Raw genomic sequence first — 10,227 nt, 5'->3', positions numbered from 1 at the left:
GAATGTAATCATCAGCTCTGGGGGTTAAGTACAAGACAACTGAAAAAGCCAGGTGATTGTAATAGGTAGTCAAGGCTGAAAACCAATGTTCATGCAATTGAACTGAATTGCCTTTGGAAAGCACTTGTGGGGGGAAAAGGGCTCATTTGGAAAAATATCTGTTTGTGTGGATTTTCTGACAAAGCCCAACATCCTGAAAGTACTGGAGCTGACCTATAGAGGAAATATAATCTAGATCACAAAATACCCAGCCAACATTCACCTCTCTCCTGTTAACTAAAATAAAACCAAGACCATAAAGGTCAAAACCAGTCTTCCTTATCCAGGCTGGTTGAAGGAGGGCTGAGGTATAAGGGAAGTAAAGACAAGGTGGATGATGAATTTTGCATTCAGTTCTGCTCAGTGTGCAAATAAGCTACTTCTCCCTGGATTCTCTATTGATTGCTCCTCCGATGAGTATACACAATGACTCTGCAGAGGACTTCCGGGCCGAGCACCCAAAACAAACAGAAGGGACTGTGTATAATTTGCTGACTGTTCCTCTCCTTAGCTTCTTCCTCTAGGACACCACTTCATTATTTCTTTCTCTCTCTGCATTTCAGGGTTACACGTGTTTTGGCTAACTCAAACAATTTTGCTCCGCCTCCACCTCTACATCTGATAGTTCTATAGCAAATTTTCCATCCAAACCTGAAAGCAAGCTCTTTCATGTACAGTTTTTTTAAGGCATTACTACTTTAATGTTACCGGAGCGAGAGCTCATTGATTCGGAGCACTTGCTGCTCCTGTGCCTCTGAGTGCTGAGATTATAAGTGTGCACTACCATGTCCTGGGCTATCATGTCCTGGGCTAGGGAAGTGTGCACTACCATGTCCTGGGCTAGGGAAGTGTGCACTACCATGTCCTGGGCTAGGGAAGTGTGCACTAGCATGTCCTGGGCTAGGGAAGCTTTGTTTTCTTTACCCATTAAGTTTTCTTCCAGACTCATCACTTCCAGCTCAAACTATTGCATTTCAGGAAAAATTAGAGAAAGAGAGAACTTTGCTCTTGACTAATACATTTTTACTCTAGCTTTTGTGAAATAGGTTAATTGGAAAGACTTTTGTTGAAGTTTCGTCCTGGTTCTTCCTCCTAGCCACAGGCTCAAAACGTATTTACAAATACCTTGGCCATATAGCTAGGTTCATCTCTGGCTAGAATAATAACTTAAGATATCCCATTTGTTTTAATCTATGTTTTGCCACATGGCTGGCTACTTGTGCTCAGGTACCATGCGCCTGTCTCCTCACGTCTTCCCAGAGGGTTCTTTGGATGCCTGACTCTATCCTAGAATTCTTTCTCCTCCTAGATGTCACACTTTCTATTTCCTACCTAAGCCATAGGCCATAGGCTTTTTAATTGACAAATGATACATCCATACAATACATAAGATAATCTTTCTATAGTCTGTACTCTCTTGTTAATATGGTCTTCCCAAGGCAATGATTGTTTCATTTGCTTATTTTTGAGGCAGGGTCTTGTATATCCCAGGCTGGTACTGAATTTAGCATTCTCTTGCTAGTAAGCATTACAGTGACATGCCACCACATTCAACCCAAGAAATTAATATTCAAACTGGTTACTACTAAACCAGAATCTTCTGAAGATAATAAATATTCTAACTGTAGCAATTAGTTCCCTGTGGCGCCCAACTCTACATGCCATTTTCCATTATAAAAGATCTTAAAGCAATGGTTGATTCCAGGCATGAGACTTCAAGAAACCACAAGGTGAACCTGAAATATCTTTTAATTGTTAATTTTCATTTTAGTTTTAAAATTTGCCCTTTTAGATTTATTTATTTTTATATTTATGAATGTTTTTGCTTCCTTAGAGGCACTCTTGGAATTAAGAAGAGGGTATAGGGTCCCCTGGAACTGAAGTTATAGATTATTGTGAGCTCCCATGTGGGTCCTGGGAGCCAAACCTTGATCTTCAAGAAGAACAAGTGCTCTCAATTGCTGAGTCATCTCTCCAGGCCTTTATTTGTGTGTGTGTGTGTGTGTGTGTGTGTGTGTGTGTGTGTGTGTGTTGGTCTGAGGAGGCCAGAAATGGGAGTTGGATCCCCTAACACTGAAGTTACAGACAATTGTAAGCTACCTGGCATAGGTACTGTGAACTGATTCAGGTCCACTGGAAGATCAACAAATGCTCTTAACCACTGAGCCACCTTTCGACACCCTGAAATATCTTTTTATGCTTTAAAGCCATTACTGATGTTGAACCAGACTGACTCAACAGACAATCAGAAAGGAATTCCCGCTACTCAAAAATGTTGTATTAATTGCTGTTGTGTCTCTGTAACAGAACCATTAAGGAAGAAGGCATTTATGTTGGTCCACAGTTTTAGAGGTAGGGAAGGTACGGAAGAAAGCCCCCTGTTGGTGGTAGGAACTTGTGTCAAAGACTCCTCACATCTTGGTAAATCAGGAAACAGAGAACACAGACCAAAACCAGCCTTCCAAGCCTGCCCCTAGTGGCCTACTTCTTTGAAGACCCCAAGTCCCAAAGGCTCTACAACTTCTGAAAACAGCACTACTGTCTGGTGACGAAGCATTCAAACATGTTGTACAGCACTATCCTCCAAGCAGAACAGCTGTTATCTTATAATAGCAGTTGTGCCCAGGTGGACCACAAAAAAAAAAAAAAAGACATGGGACAGTTCTTTCTAGAGATCTCTGGAGAGAACCATTTCTTCAGCTCAACTTTATTTGTATTTGTTTGTTTTGAGACAGGGTTTCTCTGTGTAGCCCTGGCTGTCCCAGAACTCACTCAGTGGATAAGGCTGACCTTGAATTCACTGAGATCTACTTGCCTTTGCTCTGGAGTGTTGGAATTAAAGGCATGTACCACCACAGCCTAGCGCCAATAAAATTTTTTAAAGCAATATTTGTTTTCTTTTTTTTAACTTATTTGTATTTATTTTTTTAAATCAAATCATAATTTTTTACTTATTCACACAGGGGTTATAAATGCAAAAAGGCAGGACATGGGGAAGGGGATGACACTGGAGCATGGGTGTTCAGGGGGAGTACAGACATCTTTCAGAACAGGGTATCGGCTGGATGAAGTTTCAGGGGACAGGTCACTATGACTCTGCCTATGATTCACTTGTCCTTATCTAAGTTGGTATTATCCACCAAGGGTACCTATTTACAAGGTCTATGACTACTCAGGCTGGTAAATTTCCACAAAGCTACCTGTCTACAATAGCTTATAGCCATCTGTTTCAATGTTTTTCCACAGAGACCCAAGACTTGGTGTTAGCATACATGTATGACAGGCCTAGTGCTGATTTTAGGCCTATGGCTGATTTTAGGCCTTCAGTGTATAAGCAGGGATACCCCTGACATCTCCTCCTTTCTCTAAGTATAGAAGGGCTGTGGCGATTCTAATCTTTCGAAGGCGGGAATAGAGGCCTGACCTCCAGTAATTGAAGGGGACCTTGTAATGGCTCCGGTCCCCCTGTTGTTGTCCAGTGAGGCATGAGGGCCATACCCATCCCGATGTCTTTTTCCTGGAGAGGGGATACTTTTGACATCAACCCCTATGCAATCAGGCTTGTCCCTCAGGGAACCCAGAGAGATATTTTTAACTTTTATTTATATTCCTTTGCAGTGCTTAGCCTCACAGCCTAAGCAAGAATTCAGATCACCAGTCAGAGGGGGGTTCTGGGTGGCCCCTCTCTGCTTGGTCTAGGGGTGGAAGTCCCCTCTTTTTGGTTGGGTGGAGGTGGGTTTTGGGAACACCCAGGATAGAGTAACAACCTCATCTTGAGTCTCATGGTCCTCCATAGCTAACTTATGATAATGTATCTGAATAGGTTTTGCTATTATTTATCTGTTGTTTCACAAAGTTAGTCACCCTATTTAAGGCCCAGGGACCAAAAGAAATAAGCAAAAATAACCCAATTAATGGTCCCAAGATGGGAGGAAGTAGGGTTGACAACCATGGAGAGGTTGAAAGCCAATTCTTGTACCAGCTCTCATCTTTCTCTTTCTCTCTCTGTCTTTTCTCAGGGCCTTCTCTGACCTTTTTCATGCTCTCTCTCTCTCTCTCTCTCTCTCTCTCTCTCTCTCTCTCTCTCTTTTGTTTATGAAAATTGTATTTCATCTCTTTTTTGAAACAAAAAGGCAAAAACATCAGAAATATAGCATTTCATGCTCTCTTTAACCATCCCTGTCTTGTCTATGTAAAGGCAACATTCTTCTTTAAGGGCTGTACACAGTCTCTTCTATTGTAAAAGAGTAAATCAAGTCCAATAAAGTCCTTTGAAATTTTTGGAGGTCTCTTCAGACAGTGAAACGAGGGATTTCTTCAGATTAGTGATGTCAATCTCTAGCTGTTTGATGTTCTTGTCAATGGCCCGTAGAAGGTCTGAATAGTATAAGTTCGGGGACCAGCATCTGGATTAGAACTGCTAACAGCAGACATCATGGGTGGTTCATTTTTACCTGGAAAAGAAAAAGAAGTGAATTCTCAGGGAGATTTCTCTTCCCTGAATGTCAATTGTTATTTGTCTTATTTATGGTTGCCCCTGGCTTTGTGGGGGTATCTATTTATTTCATTAATCTTTTGGTAGCCATTTAGCTGTGCCTTCTGTGGTATCAAACAGGCATATCAATCCTTGGCCCCATAAGAGAACTGGGTCTGGGCCATTCCCTTTAAGGGTAAGAGGGTCCTTCCACATAGCTGTGGCATAGTTTTTATTTGTCTCAGTGATGCCAGAGGCAGTCAGCAGCAGATTTGCCATGACCTTTCAGTTTTAGAGAGTTAAAAGTGAACAAGGCATGATGGAGAGTATTTCGGGGGACTCCTTCTGGGGGGATACCATTCCCCTCCTTTTGTTTTTAATGCCCATTTTTCAGAGTTCTTGTAAAATCGGGGAGAAGTGCTAGCAGCTGCTCCTTCTACACTCAGAGAGTCATGGAGACACTATTTAAAGAAATATAAGTCTATATTAATAATTTCTTTTATCAGAGGACTGTTATAGCATGGTCAACAACTAATCAGACTATATAATATATCAATTAATAATAGCTTCTTCTACTTTTTGTGAGATTACTCCTCTTTTGTGTTGAGGGAAATTAGGAGTTACATCTCTCTTGAGAATATTAAACACAGACTTAAATTCTTTTGTGGAGAGTTTAAAATAAGATCTTAGCCAATTAGCATCTCCTAGAAACTTTTGAAAATAATTTGAAATAAATAAACTATTTTGTTTGTTTGTTTTCCAGACCCATTATCTGTTTTTTTTTAAATTGGATATCTTACGTATTTACCTTTCAATGTTATCTCCTCTCCCATTCTCCCCCAAAACCCCTTATCCCATACCCCCTCCTCCTATTTTTATGAGGGTGTGCTCCGAACATCCTCCCAGTCCCATCTCCCTGATCTCGAATTCCCCAACACTAGGGAAACCAAACTTTCGGGGACCATGACCCTCCACTTCCACTGATGTCTGACAAGGCCACCCTCAATTACCTATACAGGTGGAGACATGAGTCCCTCTCTGTGTGCTCTCAGGCTGAGGTTTAGACCTTGGGAGCTCTGGTTGAATCTTTTGATACTCCTTCTAAAAAGGACCAAAGCACCCACACTTTGGTCTTCCTTCTTCTAGAGTTTCATGTGGTATATGCATTGTGTCTTAGGTATTGTGAGCTTTTGAGCTAATATCCACTTATCAGTGAGTGCATACCATGTTCGTTCTTTTGAGATTGGGTCACTTCACTCAGGATGATATTTCCCAGCTCCATTCATTTGCCTAAGAATTTCATGAACTCATTGTTTTTAATAGCTGAGTAGTACTCCATTGTGTAAACGTACCACATTTTCTGCATCCATTCTTCTGTTGAAGGACATCTGGGTTCTTTCCAACTTCTAACTATTATAAATAAGGCTGCTATGAACATAGTGGAGCATTTGTCCCTGTTGTATGTTGAAACATCTTTTGGGTATATGCCCAGGAGTGGTATAGCTGGGTCCTCAGGTAACACTATGTTCAATTTTCTTTCTTTCTCTCCTTCTTTCTCTCCTTCTTTCTCTTTCTTTCTTTCTTTCTTTCTTTCTTTCTTTCTTTCTTTCTTTCTTTCTTTTCTTTTTGGTTTTTCAAGACAGGGTTTCTCTGTGTAGCCCTGGCTGTCCTGGAACTCACTCTTTAGACCAGGCTGGCCTCGAATTCAGAAATCCACCTGCCTCTGCTTCCCAAGTGCTGGGATTAAAGGCGTGTGCCACCACCGCCCGGCTCAATTTTCTGAGGAACCGCCAGACTGCTTTCTATAGTGGTTGTATCAGCTTACAATCCCACCAACGATGGAGGAGTGTTCCTCTTTCTCCACATCCTCGCCAACATCTGCTGTCATCTGTGTTTTTGATCTTAGCCATTCTGACTGGTGTGAGGTGGAATCTCAGTGTTGTTTTCATTTGCATTTCCCTGATGACTAGGGATGCTGAACACTTCTTTAGGTGCTTCTCAACCATTTGAGCTTCCTCAGTTGAGAATTCTTTGTTCAGCTCTGTGCCCCATTTTTTAATAGGGTTATTTGATTGTCTAGAGTCTAATTTCTTCAGTTCTTTGTATACCTTGGATTATTAGCCCTCTATCAGATGTAGGGTTAAGGAAGATCTTTTCCCAATTTGTTGGTTGCTGTTAAAGCAATATTTTGAGAACCCAAGTAAAACAGTGGCCTTGGCAATTACCTAAACAATTTTACATATGTAAAATTATTTAATTTTATCTCTCCAAAATGGTTCAGCAGTTAAGAACACTGGCTGCTCTTTCAGAACACCAGAATTTGATTCCCAGCACCCACATGGTGGCTCAAAATTATCTGCAACTCAGGTCTCAACACTCACCTGACTTACATTTGAATTCCAGGGGTATCTTTTTTTTTGTTTTGTTTTGTTTTTTAGGTTTTTTGAGACAAGATTTCTCTGTATAGCCCTGGCTGTCCTGGAACTCACTCTGTAGACCAGGCTGGCCTCGATCTCAGAAATCCACCTGCCTCTGCCTCCCAAGTGCTGGGATTAAAGGCGTGCGCCACCACCGCCTGGCAAGTTCCAGGGGTATCTAACATCTTCTTCTGACCTACATGGGTGCCCAAATACACAATCATACACATATATAAAAATAAAAATTGTAACTTTTGTTTTCCGTACTTGGGGGCACATACTTTTAATCTCAACACTTGGGAAGCTGAGACAGGTGGATTTCTATGAGTTTGCTGCCAGCCTGGTCTACAAGTGAGTCCCAGGACAGCCAGGACCTGTGAGAACTTGCCTCAAACAAACAATTAAAAAGTTCAAGAAAACAAATGAACAGAAACTGTCCAAAGGCATTCAATGATATAGTGAGATTTGAACCTCAGAGTCTGTTTTTCACCGGGAGAAACTGACTTTTGCTCTAGATGAAATGGAAAGTCACTGGAGAGTTCTGAGCACAGTAATAACATAATCTAACATTAAAAAATACAGCAGCTTTTATTGAGCTATAATTCACATGCCGTAACATTCACTGTCTTATAGAAGGCATATAGTACAGTGATATGTTTACTCTGTTTACATAGTCGTACAACTATCACCACTACCTAATTTTAAAATGTCTTCACTATATCAAACAGAAGTCCTATACTCTTCAAAAGTCACTTTTCGCTCGGTCCTTTGTAACTGCAAATTTAATTTCTGTTTCTATCCATTTGCCAATTCTAAATATTTCATAGTAATGTAATTATACAATGTATGTCTTTTCTCTTTTTTTTGTTTTTTTTGAGAATGTATGTCTTTTCATGATTGGCTTTTCATATAGCATAAAGTTTTCATACATATTGTAGCATGTAACGGTCCTTCCTCATCTTTTTTAATTTTATAAACCTTATTATAAAAAACAAACTTGGCCGGGTGGTGGTGGCTCACGCCTTTAATCCCAGCACTTGGGAGGCAGAGACAGGCGGATTTCTGAGTTCGAGGCCAGCCTGGTCTACAGAGTGAGTTCCAGGACAGCCAGGGCTACACAGAGAAACCCTGTCTTGAAAAATTAAAAAAAAAAAAGAAAAAACAAACTTTGCAAATAAGCATCACACATTAGAATCAACCAGACCCAGAGACTAAGATCTCAGTGACTTCTCTACAGTTGGAGAAGCTGTCCTGTGGCTGTGGAGCTTCACATTGTTTGTTTCTGCTGTCATCATCTGCCAAAAATGAAAAAAAAAATCCACAGCAGAATTAGAACTAGGAAACAACTAGCTTTAAGTTGTCCTATGTAGTAACTCATGACCATTGAGTCCTTTCTTATCCCCGGTACTTAGCCTTTTTATCCTCTTGTCTATATACTTATATTGTACCCATAAATACAGCTTTTTACATATAAGATACATTATTGCCTAGATTCTGCATATGAGAGAAAACGTATTCCTTTCTGAGATTGTGTGACTTTGTTTAAAATTATACATCCTAAATCTATCCATTTTCTGCAAGTTTTGTAATTTTTTTGTTTGTTTTTCGAGACAGGGTTTCTCTGTGTAGTCTTGGCTGTCCTGGAACTCATTCTGTAGACCAGGCTGGCCTCGAACTCAGAAATCTGCCTGCCTCTGCCTCCCAAGTGCTGGGACTAAAGGCTTGCACCACCACTGCCCGGCAATTTTGTTCTTTTTTAGAGCTGAATAGCATTCCATTTCATGTACATATCAAATATTCATTATTTATTCATCTGTTGATCATCGAGATTGGTTCCAGTTCTTTGGTCTAGTAAATAAAGCACTATTTTATCCTTTTTTTTGTCAAATCATTCTTTGTTTTATACACACACATTTGTTCCCATTGAGTTGATTCCTTCATCGTCAAGAGTCATTGAGGCCATCCCCATTTGGTGGCTATGAATACTGATGGTCAAATTATACCATTCCTATAAACAAGTTTTTGCATGATCATCTGTTTTCATTTCTTTAGGATACATACCTAGGTGTTTAGTTATTAGATTGCATGGTAATTTTATATTTAACCCTTTAAGGAGCTGCCAGAAAATTTACACAGTAGCTGCACAATTTTACAATCTCATTAGTAAGGCATTGAAGTAATGTTGTATTTTCTAAGAACCTGGAATATCTAAATAAATGTGTTAAAAGAGACAAAAGTGCCTTGGTATCACTAAGATATAGTGGTTTTCGTATCTTCTATGAGGTGAAAGGGTTAGCTTTTTTTTCCTAAATTTTTATTTATTCTTATTTTATGAGCATTGGTGTTTTACCTGCATGAATGTATGTCTATGTGAGGCTGTGTGATCCTCTGGAACTGGTGTGAGCTGCCGTGTGGTTGCTGGGAACCAACCCAGGTCCTCTAGAGGAGCAGCCAGTGCTCTTAACTGTTTGAGCCATCTCTTTAGCCTCCAGGACTTTTTTTTCCCATAAAATAGCTTTGTCAATAGAAAGTCAGAGTTCTTCGTGGAACTAGTCTCCTAGTATTGGCCAGTGATTGGTGAACCTTACACCAAACAGGGTTCCAGTAATTCCTTTTACTCTTTTCGATGATTTCTGCAACTTTTTGCAGATTTTTTGCATTTTTATAATGAAATATAAAGCAGAAATTGAAGATATGTGCTGTAAATGTAAGCATAGTCATGTGTTTTAGTTTTACATCTGTATATACAAATACATGGTATGGGTTTGATGTAAAATATTTTTGTACACTATGGGTCAGGATTTAAAAATAAGAACATACAGCTTGAGGGCTGGAGAGATGATGTGGCTAAGAGAACGCACGTCTATCTTTTTAAGTTATTTTTGAAAAAGGGTCTCTCTACATAGCTCCAGACATTCTGAAACTCACTAGGTAGACTGGACCGGCCAGGAACACAACAGAGATCCACCTCTCTCTGCCTTTCTTGGGATCACAGCTGTGCACAACTACTGACAAAAAAACCCACTTCCCTCGAGGAGGACCTGAATTGTTCCCAGTCTGCAATTCCAGCATCAGGGGAAACTACCATTGTATTCTGACGTTCATGAGCACTGCCTTTACATGTACAAACCTATAGATAGACGCACGCATTTAAAAAATAAAATCTTAGCCGATCATGGTGGTGCACTGCTTTAATCCCAGAATTTGGGAGGCAGCAGCAGGTGTATCTCTTAAGAACAGCGAGAGGGAGAGGGGGAGGGGGAGGGGAGGGGAGGGGAAGGGGGAGGGGGACGGGAA

The sequence above is a fragment of the Grammomys surdaster genome, unplaced genomic scaffold (assembly GCF_004785775.1).
Source record: "Grammomys surdaster isolate TR1022 unplaced genomic scaffold, NIH_TR_1.0 100, whole genome shotgun sequence".
Lineage (NCBI taxonomy): Eukaryota > Metazoa > Chordata > Mammalia > Rodentia > Muridae > Grammomys > Grammomys surdaster.
Note: the sequence above shows the minus strand (reverse complement) of the source record.